The following is an 11,499-nucleotide window of genomic DNA, read 5'->3' on the forward strand; positions in this document are numbered from 1 at the left end:
GAGGAAAGATTGCCATCGATTGAATGGCGAGAACAATGCTGCCAGTGAGTGGGAAGCTACACCGAGCGAGCGCATAGGCAGTGACAATGAACAGCATACGCGTAAACAGTGCGCCTTTGACGATGTTTCGAAAGGCCCAAGGCTGTAGCCATTCGTTCCTCCGTACACCATTGTCAGTAGATCCTAAAATGTGCACACAGACAAACAGTGTGCAGTGCAGCCCGAGAGCATTTGTTTCAAAGATAAGAAGAACGCATCTGGGTCCAGCTGGACGAGCAAGGAAACATGTCTAGTCGCAAAGGATACATTCCGCTTCCGTTCCCAAATAGAATGCATGGGCAAAAGAAATTGCTTGCCATCGAAAGTTTTGCGATAACAAAGTTCTGGACAGTCTCTGGAACAGCGGCAACATGAAGGCCGGAACAAGGGACCGCTAGTCTGTTTCGAGTTGGAAAGGCTGCCCTTTCAAAGCATATAGCTCTCTGTCCGGAGGGCTCAAGACACATATTATCCACCCAGCCTATAGCCAAAGGTAAAGAAACACTAATAGAGTGGCAGCTGCTTAAAAAAATGTTTACCGACACCCGCCATCTCCCCCCCCCCAAAAAAAAAGGGCTATCATCGTTCCAGATGGACGCCGCGTTAGGTGTTAAAGAAACAAAGCAACTTCTGCCGGAAGTTGGTTCCATATGCATGGCTCAAGTTTATCGTACTGTAGATGCTGTCGAAATGTGTGGGTAAAACGCATGTATATTCCATCAAATAATTACACCATCTCCCGCTAAAGGGAACAAGTGATGCGAAGCAGCGGGAAGATTGTTCATTCGAGCGGGAGACGATGCACTTATTTGAGAGCAGGGGCTTGCGCTAACAATGACACTGGCGGTGGCGTTAACGCTGGCACTCATCACGGCGTTGCTCAGGAGAGAAACCTGCGGAGGCGCAAAGCACGTAGTGTTACACCGGTGTTTCCTCCTGGAACATGCCAATCACTGCTGATGAGCAATGAGAGACAGGAGACGCCAATTGGACACAGATACAGGCAGTCCGCTTTTAGTTAACGCGCACGCTGCGAATTTTGGGGGTGAAGCTCCCTATGCCGTGGGTCGTGCGTCCGCGATGTATGTATGTATGTATGTATGTATGTATGTATGTATGTATGTATGTATGTATGTATGTATGTATGTATGTTAAATGTATGTATGTATGTAGTGGTAGTAGTAGTAGTAGTAGTAGTAGTAGTAGTAGTAGTAGTAGTAGTAGTAGTAGTAGTAGTAGTAGGTAGCCACTTCCACAGCCGGACTGGAGAAGCGCCACGCGCGCACTATTTTCCATTGAAAAGGAAACCCCCGCACGTTAATCATACCGTCCACATACGCTGGAAGTTTCCAAATTTATCAAATTGATTCCCTGTGAACCAGAACACATCTGCTAGAGTTTTAAACACGTTGGCTTGATGCCTGCAGTTTTACGTTCTTGCAAGTAAAGCTAAAAAAGGATGGTACAAATAAAACTCTATTTAAAGGAACCCAACTTTAGAATTGTCTCGCTCTGATTAAGAAATTTGCGTTTTCCGACAGGTACCCATAAGATTTAATGCTGTTATTAACTGACTTAACTCGATTTAGAGAAGTCCACTCGGAATCCAATGATCAAAAAAATTTAGTGATTTCCAATCTTCGCACAGCAGGCCTTCCTTCGAACGAGCCCTGTAACACTTCCGCGTTGAGACTTCTATCCACTGTAGTCACGACGCTAGTTTTACACTGACGACGCTGTACATTATAGTCAGATGCGCCTTTGCATAACAAATAGCACCCGTGAGTAGTGGTTTGCTGTCCTTGCGAATACTCCCACAGAAACATGGGGGTTTCGTTAGTTATTTAATGGATTGTGCGTCACATGGCAGATTGATCGCCTCCTTGAAACTTTCTTGCTCTGTCTGCTCTCACATTAGCTGCATTCGCTCTCTCAGTCTTTGAATATTGGCAGATTGTCGTAGCATCACGTAACCATCTACGTCACCTGTATCCCTCGGGCATAGGAGGAACGCACGCTTCAGCTGCCCCTGCGGACTTTTCACACGCACAGGCGTTTATTAGTGGCATAGCAAACGCTTCAGAAGCTCTCGGCTGACGCTAAGTTACAGTTTCAGAGTTCGGAGTACCATGATTATCTCATTCTCAATTTTATGAACTTACCGGTTTCACGAAATGATTCGAGTGCCCTCGGGATTTCGTGAAATCTACTTTTAGCTGCATAAATATCCCCTTCATTTATCCACGCGAGTACAGCCACGCAGTGGGGATTAGCCATAATCTGAAAAAAAAATAGCCCATTCTCAGCTCGGAAACGTATATTGTACAATGAAATGGCTGATTCCCTTGCAGAGAATCAGCCATTGCAGAGAATCTTGCAGAGAATCAGCAGAGAAATTGTGCCATGGTGGCACAATTTCGCACACATGCAATCGACAAAGTTGATGAGACTCAGCACTGTATAATGCGGACTATAAATGCGTATTATTTCCCTGGCGCAGCGAATCTGACTGGTTCAAGTATGGTAAAGTGCCCATCACAAAATTTCGTTGCCGCGTCACCTCCCTTAATTATAATTTTCATAAGTCAGATTTACTGAACTCCCCTCTATGCCTTCTCTCTAATCAAGATTAAACGATTGGTCGTTTTCTTAATATCTTGTCGCTTATTTAATGCGCTCACGAGTCACAAAGCACATACTAGTACCACCTCTTCGAAAACTACACTTCGTGGTGGTTTATAGGTGTGGCAGCTTGGGCTAGTTGGTACGACATGACGATAGTTATAGCGCGAGAACAGAACGATGATGCAGAGACTTCGCGCCCTTCTTGTCTCTGCGTCGTCGTTCTGTTCTCGGGCTATTACTATCGTCATGTTTGTGGCAGTGCTACGGTCTTCTTGGTGTTGCTAGGCGCCGCAGTGGTACGAAACTTGCAACGCTTGGAGCACTCCCCCCTTTTGGCCCTAATCCATTGCGCGGGACCAGTGGCTTACCTTGTACCTATGTTTTGGCTCGTACCCACTACGGGGAGTTGGTCATTAAACTGACGGCTAATATAATGGGCGCCTGGAACTATCAGAACATTTTCTTCTTCTTTTGGGACCAGTACTCTGGGGTGCAACACAGGGATGTTTTCTTTGCCCTGCAATACTATATCACGGAGACTATCTTGCTAAAAATCTATCTATCTAAAAATCTATCTTGCTAAATTCTGCTCACATGACATAGTTAATTGCGAGTAGGTGACACCACAACTCAGTAATTAACTGACTATTAGACCTAAGAATAACCTAATGCAGAAAATATGGGAAGAATTCACCTATACACTCGGCCAATCCCTTCCAACTGTTGCTTGGTTAGTTCCTCAACATCTTGGCGCAACCCACTCTGGGGGCCTTGAATCGGGTGGTGCCTTGTTTAGTAAACTAATTGACTTCTCCAGAGAAAGTGTTGAAAACGAACTCATTAGTCATTACGAGTAATAATTCAAACTATATTCGTGGAAACCGCAATGGAGCAATTCTCGACAATCAGAAGTGACGATCACCTGATTTCGATGTCGTGTTCCACCATTAAACTTTTACTGGTGCAGGGCTGGTTTGACGATATCAACCCTCTGCTAATTCTGATGAGAACTGGACAATATAGCCAATTGCTTTTTGTCATATTCAAGATACCCATTGTATTATAACTCGACTTCTAATTACTCCTTTTGCAAAATTAGGCTTGATCTTGTCGGAGGAAAATGTTTTAAGCTTCGGTGCCTCAGGCTTGGGATACTGCCACAGGGATGCCTTTGATGCCGCGTATAATTTCATTATAACTACACAACGTGTACCATTTTGATCTGGTATATAAAATTATTCATCATTTCATTAGGTTAACATATAAATTTACAAAATGGCTCCCATCAGGTTAATACGGCAGTCTGGAATACAAACTCAAAAGCATATCACTTGCAGTTAGATTGAATATTTTACGTAATATTGCCATTTGTTTTTTTATTTTTAGATTTTAATTTCATAGCTTACCTAACATAACATTTAACAGTATCAACGTTGCATTCTTGGCCAATTCCTCAAAATGGGTACGTGCCATTTAGCTAGGGAAAACAAACAAACAAACAAACAAACAAACAAACGAACTGAAATATGCTACACTTAACATTCAAATATTTCTAACTCTCCGTGAAAAATTATCACAGCGTTAAAAACACTCATGTGGCCTAACTAAATGTGATTCCGCCAAATGAAAGAGGCACCGAAAGTGGCGATGGCTGTGTGCCACGTGTGGAGGTCAAGAAGGAGAAGAAGAAGAGGTGCTCGCTCGGTTCGCGGTGTTTTTGCTGCGTCTACGGTCGGAAGCTGACTACCAGAACCAGTGCTTTAGGGGCTTCACTTAGTTTATTGAAGCCTAATAATCTTCAGGTCATGTCAACCGCCGTTGTTCCAAAGTGCAAGAGAAGGATGAAATGGAAGCCAAAGCAGTCTTGCGGTTCCTAATCGGCCGGTAGAAGCCCTGACAACATGCCACCCAACGTGGAAACCAACCGGCGAAAAATCCTTGACCATTTCGTGATGCAAGAGCGAGCTGATCAAAGTAAGCGACAGTCTACTGATGCCAGGAACGCTACGCAAGGATTTAATTCGCAGGGCCTCGCTAAAGCTAAAGATAGCACAACTGCCCGGACGAGGCCGAACGAGGGCAAGCGATTCGGTGAAGATAAATGCAGTGTGAGCCCCTTCAAATCTTCCGCAGGTCAAGATGGCTTCACAAACAACGAAGTCTTCATGCAAGCCACTTCGAAGCCGACGTTCACCGAGTTAAACTCGGTGCACATTATGAGACAGCTACGAGATGTCTTGTGGGAGTATGGTCTTTCCAAAAAAGATGACCTGCGGAAAGCGCCGATTATTTCACAAGTTCAGATTATTGCGAGTGGTTCTTAAGATAGAGAAAGGGAGAGAAAAGTGAGCCCCGTTATTGTCTGCTTCAGGAGCGACACCGCCACAGAGCTCACAAGGGATGGGGGTGAGGAGGGATAAAAGGGTAGAAGTAAAGGTATAGAAAAGAGGAAGAAGAAGCAACAACAAACTGATGGGATAGGAGAGACAGGAAAGATGGAAGCACGGTCACTGGAGTCCGAGGACGGGGTACACTTGCGAGAGATGTTGTCGGCGTCTGTAGATGGCGTAGAGCAGGTCCAGTAGGTCAGAGCTGCGCCGTCGTCGAAGACCGTCGGCGACACGAGGTGACGTAGGGCCAGCCCAGTCGGCCAGAGCTACGAAGACGCCGAAGGTCGCGAGCGCGCGGAGCGCGCGGGCGCACAACCGGTCGGCACGAAATCCAGCGAGCGAGAGCAGTTCAGATTATTGTTAACATGCACGGCATGATCACAGCTTTCCTGGACCACTCTCCAGGATTCGAAGTTACCTATGGATATTTGTATACGCTCGTGCACCACCACCGCTCCGACAACAAAGACAACGTTCTGGATGAAACTTCTACCGGGTCGCGTAGCGACTGCACCCTGCAGGACGCGATGGCTGGTGATGGCGTGCATCAACGAACAAGTGTGATTTCCTCAGACAGCAGTTTCCACGTGCCTGACGGGGGTTGTGGAGACAATGAACCGGCTACGTGTAGGATGAGGAATGCCCGGAGCCAAGTCTCTTCGCTGCGTATTCGCCATTCACATGCATTGCTGGCCATGCAGCAAACGTGCGATGCTGACGTGCAGACACAAGGATGCGAGCCTGCTCGGACCTCCGTGTTGAAGTCTGGCCTGCGACGCACAAATTACGGGTCCCAAGAAGAAGCTGAATGTCGTTCGAGAAAGTCGAGCCCTCGAAGCAGAGCACATCGGGAAGCCCAAAGCCACGGCCATTCTTCTGTCTGCCACCACGGCATCAAGCCAAAGCCTATGAGAAGCCACACTCGCTTCCATTTCGCCCAACGCCATCATTAATGTCCCTGATACGTAGAAAATCAGCACCACGTCGTCGAAAAAAGTTCGAGGAGATGACACGTGCCTTTGTTATCAGTACGAGGCGTCGCTCAAAGCCCACACCATGTCGAAGATATCCACCGCTTCTACTCAAGACCGAAGAGGAGGCTCGCTCCCTACCTTCTCGAACAACTGCCCTGTTAGTGTGCCCGTGGTGTCATGACCCAAGGCGCCACGACCCAAGGCCGAGAAACTGTCATGTTCCGTTTCCACTCTTCAAAATGCTCTGCCAAAGTCCCAGCCGCGTCGACGATTGCCACCACAGTCTGGACAAAAGACCCAGGAGAATATCCATACGTTTTCTATAGTACCAGCACTTACGCTGCGTCAAAAATTCCCACCGCTTCCTCCCAAGGCCAAAAGTAAAACACAGGTGCTGCCCATTGGTCAACATCCCGGCCATTCTCTCCGTTACATCGGGGTTCACCCGTGTCTCAAACACGGCAGAGGAAAAGCACCGTATGCTTCCCAGTAGCCCGAAACCACGGTGAATACCCTCTATTTACGAGAGCTTTACGAAGACAGCAGAGTGGCAACCAGAGCAAGAGGGCCGTCGATGACTTGGCCAACAAAAGCAGATGACCGCTGCACGCTGGGACGTCGAATCTACGCAGTCCAGTCAAGGAGCATCACCGGCAAAGAGCAAGGCCAAAAAGCAGATATCCAGACTAGTACCAATAGTATAGATATAGAGGCCTGACTATAAGGAACGAGGTATCCGCATCCACATGGACCAGTTGCGGCGTTCTCAAGGGGGATTTTCCCGCTTGACCTTCAATACCATCGTTGACATGGTAACAAGGCATCTTGAATCTCAAGAAAACCGTTGAAAGTTATCTGAAGGACGAAACGTGTTACTCCGGGGAAAAAGTTAAAAGCTTGCCTTTTTTGATAGCACTGCAAGTCGTCTGTCGCTTTTTGTTTGAACTCAATTATTGTTATTTGTCGCAATCTGAATTACAGCTAACTTTTTCCTATTGTCAAATCTGCGTGCTTTTTCTATAATGCAAGATGGTACACCAAAATGGGCACGACAATTACGTAGATGCTTCTTTTAAGGACAGGCAAGGGCGCATACATGTGAAAACCCATATTGCAATTATAAAATTGAAGTAAAGAAATTGGCCCCGTATCTGCATGTAATCTGCAAATGTCGAAAGACGATAGTCTTGTGTGTTGAGCGAGTGAACAAGACATTTATTTGATGTTATGCACAAGAAAATCGGTGAATGGTATTCTGGAGGCGCTGCGTTAGAGTGCCTCGAGCGTGCAGCGGAGGCGAACGAGCGCATCAAGTCACGTCACACGTGAGGCATAAGCGCCATCTGGCAGTTGTCTTAGAAAACAAAATGCGTGGCTCCGAGACGGGTGTGCGCGCCCATCTCAGAGGTGATAAGGTGTAGAACGCAAGGCGACGGGTAGGTGCCACCACCGTTTCGTTTTAGCCAAGCGTTGGAAACTCTCCTTTCTGTACAAGCGTTGCATGGTCAGCGCAGCTTGATAAGCGCTACGGTCCTTAAAGTTACTTATGTATGACTTTTCTACTAAGAGGCGCACATGCAGAATATATACGTGTTGTTGTGGTGCCCCAGACATGCGCAATAATTACTTTTTAATTGAAAATTGCACAAGCATGAACGCTCAACCTTGAGCAACATAGGTGGGCGCTGCGGATGGGGTCGGCCGTTTAAAATACCCGATGCTGTTAAGAGTTGACAAACAGACAAATGTACAGACAGACGGACAGATATACAGACAGACCAAAATTTTTGCGTCGAAAGTCCCCAAGAAAGAAAGACTCCGGCCCACTCTTTTCTCCGTGCCGCGGCACTCCCAAGGAGGATCGAAAACGCTGCTGCGCTGTTGACGTATATAAAGCAGTGCTTCTCGAGGCTAAAAGAGTGGAAGGTGCTGCTGAGCTTCGTATAGTTTTCATTTTCTATCCAGCAATCTACGGCCATAGATGAAAGCTGATTGCTCAAAGAAGTATCTTCATGTACTTCGATGCAAGCGCATTTTAAAGAACAACACCAGGGAACGCAGAATATTTGGAGGCGTCTACTATATAGAGTTAGCTTCATTGTTCATAGTTATGTTGTAGTACAGCTATTTAATGAAGCTGCGCAGTTCGCATAGAGAAAGCCCTCCCTCCAGCTTTCACCCGTTAATCATTTTAATGAAATCGATCCAACCTCACAAGAACAACATTGTGGTGGTTTCACATATTATAGGAAACATGTAAGATTTGGCTACTCTGTGTGGTCACGCCGCACCAGTCGGTTTTCATAAAGTTGCTTAGGTACGTGCTCACATTATTCAGTGATTCAGTGCAAACAAATTTCGCGAAGAGTCGGCGTAGCTGACTGAACTTTTTTCTTCATATAAATCCCGGAACAACACAAATGAAAGATTTCTTATTGGTGCCGTGCCCTTTGTTCGTGATATATATATATATATATATATATATATATATATATATATATATACACGCTTTCATTGAACGGCAACTCCATCTTTGCATCGTCATGGTAAAAAAAAATTTATCGACCAAATTATTGAGTTTTTTTTGTTTTTTTCAGAATGAGACGTATGCAGCGCATAGGAGAGAACCGCATTATGAAAGAAATACCACCCGCTTCTCCCACAGGGGGAACTCGAGTAAATGCGTCGCATATTGGTAGGGGTATCGCATGAATGTTGCATAATTGGGTATGGATTGGGAATGCTTAAGTTTCATTTCGTCTTTATTATTCTTAGTTATTAAATGAATAAAAACTGTTGCCTTCAACGAGTGGTGGGACGCTGATGTTGGGTTGTGTCCCACTAGATTTAAATGCGAAGCATTTCTTAGCGCACTCCGGCTACCTTGAGCGCATCTATCTATCTATCTATCTATCTATCTATCTATCTATCTATCTATCTATCTATCAATCTAGCCACCTAGGACTTTTAGCTCTCCTCGCCATTTCGATAATGATATCGATACCAAACTTGGTATGACGTAACGTGACTCTAAAAAGAACATGTGCGACTGGTCATGACATGAAAATCATGACATGTTTGTCATGAATGTCATAATTTACATTTCATGGTCCTGCAGCTCATGCGGTGGTTTCGTTCACATGGCGCGTTGCAAAACTGGTATTGTATGACATGATTGCATTGCGAACACAAGCGACAGACCCTTACATGAAAATCATGACATGCGTGTCATGTAACAACATGACTACATGCCACGCTCATGATGCTCTGGCGGCTTTTCGCGAGCGTCACATATACCAAATTTGGTATTACGGTATGTGAATGGATGACGAAGGTATGATACTGGTGCAAGCGTGATGAACATGAGATGCGTGTCATGTAACAACATGACTACGTGCTACGCTCATAATGCGCTCGCGGCTGTTTCACTAGCTTCACAGATGCTAAATTTGGTATCACCTGACTTTAATGGATGACGAAGGTATGTGACTGGCGAAAACATGATAATCATGAGACTCGTGTCATGTGAGAACATGACTACATGCCACAGTAAAGGCGCCAATACATTTCGACGTGACGCGGTGCGCGAGCTCACCAGCGTTCATTTGGTCGCGTCACGCCGGCGTTGCCACGCCAGGCGCTGGTTGCTTTGACGAGCTGGTTGCTTTGACGCGCCTGCGTCAAAGCAACGCATGCGCGCCGCGCTGCGTTGCTTTGACGCATGCACGTTTCAGCACGTCTGGCGTCCCTCCGTCACGAAAAGAGGGAGATGCAGTGTTGTCTGGGTAACGCATCGGCGCGAAATGTAACATGTCGCATTTCGAGCCGGTTGCCGTCGTGCCGCGCCGACGGACGCTGGTAACACCGGTCGCTCCTGGCGTCAGACTATAGAGTGCTCGCGTTTCGCTAACCTAGAGTCGCTGCGCCCAGCGTGCGCGCGCGTCAATGATACATTGGAGTATATTGGGCCCTTCATGATGTGCTCGTGGCTGTTTTGCTAGCTCCCCATATACGAAATTTAGTGTTACGTGACGTGAATGGATGACGAAATTATATGACTGGTGCAAACATGATAATCCTGACACGCGTGTCATGTAAGAACATGAAAAAACATACCACGTTCATAGTGTGCCTGCGGCCGTTTCGCTAGCTTCGCATATACTAAACTTGGTATCACCTGACGTGAATGGATGACGAAGGTAAACGACACATCCAAGCATCATATTCATAACACGGAAGTCATGTACGGCATTATTTACCTCCACCTCGTAACGTTGTGCTGATCTTAAAGTGACATATATATCAACCTTTCTCATTTGTGCTTCGCATATCATCGATTTCCTCTGTACGTGGGATCTGCCTTTTTTTTTTCATTTCATAGATGTAGCTACCACCAAAAAACGCCAGTGAGATTTATGATTCATTGAAAATAGTTTGTTTGAAGCACTGAGTGGTCAAGTTAGCGAGCACAAATACATACCAAACACAATATGCATCTACTAATGTGCAATACTCGTTGGTAGTTAGCGTCTAAAAGAAAAAAAAAGCGAGTTTCTACGGAACTGTCCAACAGAAAACTTTGCCATATTCAATGCTGTCTTTTAAGTCACCTGATAAAGATAAAAAGAATTTTCTCTTCTTAGAATCACAGAAAGGGGCCTGATGCTTCATTATAATGAAGTTCAGAGTATCAGCTTGTATAGTTTCGTCGCTTCCGCTTCATCGGTAATGCGTGACCAAGTACAGCCATAAACTGCCCGTTGGCACAATAATAATTCATCATGTTTTTGTCAGAGCATAAGTGACTTCGCATGGGAAATAAGTCTAATGTAGTCTACATAGGCACAAAATATTATGGTTCTGCTAAGTAAAGAAAGAAAAAAGATATTCCTACACAATCTTTCGTTATTTTGCCAATTTTATTGGAACGTATATAAATTACACATTAGTTATGTCCAATATCTTTTCATAAAAACCTTTAATTGCACTTCCTCTGAAGGCACAGTAAATTCCGCTTTGTTATGTTGAATAGTTTCGCCATATTCGCAGTACAACGAAGTCTTGTGCGGCGAAAATGCTTTTGTTGCTCATAATATTTTCATTGCTACTAGGTAACGCTTCCGACAAGGCAATAAAATGAGATGTCATTAAAAAAAAGGGGGGGGGGGTAATATTCTTTCTGAAGTATCCCAATTCAGTTTTCTTTGTGATGCGCAGCGAGCCCAGTGCAACCGCAAACAACGCGTAAAAGGCAGAGTAGTTGCGACCAGAGTGAGACCACCGCCTAAAGAGACGACAAACCATGAGAGCCTCAAATGCAACCAACAATGTAGTGCTAGTGACGCTTTATAAGTTAATAGGCGCAAGGTAGCCTATATCAGAAGATACAACATGGAGAGAATTGAGCAGGCTGTAAAAAGCGGCAGAAGTCTAAAAGCTTAGAAGGCAAACTTGCGCTTAGGCAGAAATCG

The sequence above is a fragment of the Rhipicephalus microplus genome, chromosome 4, assembly GCF_043290135.1.
Source record: "Rhipicephalus microplus isolate Deutch F79 chromosome 4, USDA_Rmic, whole genome shotgun sequence".
NCBI classification, from domain to species: Eukaryota; Metazoa; Arthropoda; class Arachnida; order Ixodida; family Ixodidae; genus Rhipicephalus; species Rhipicephalus microplus.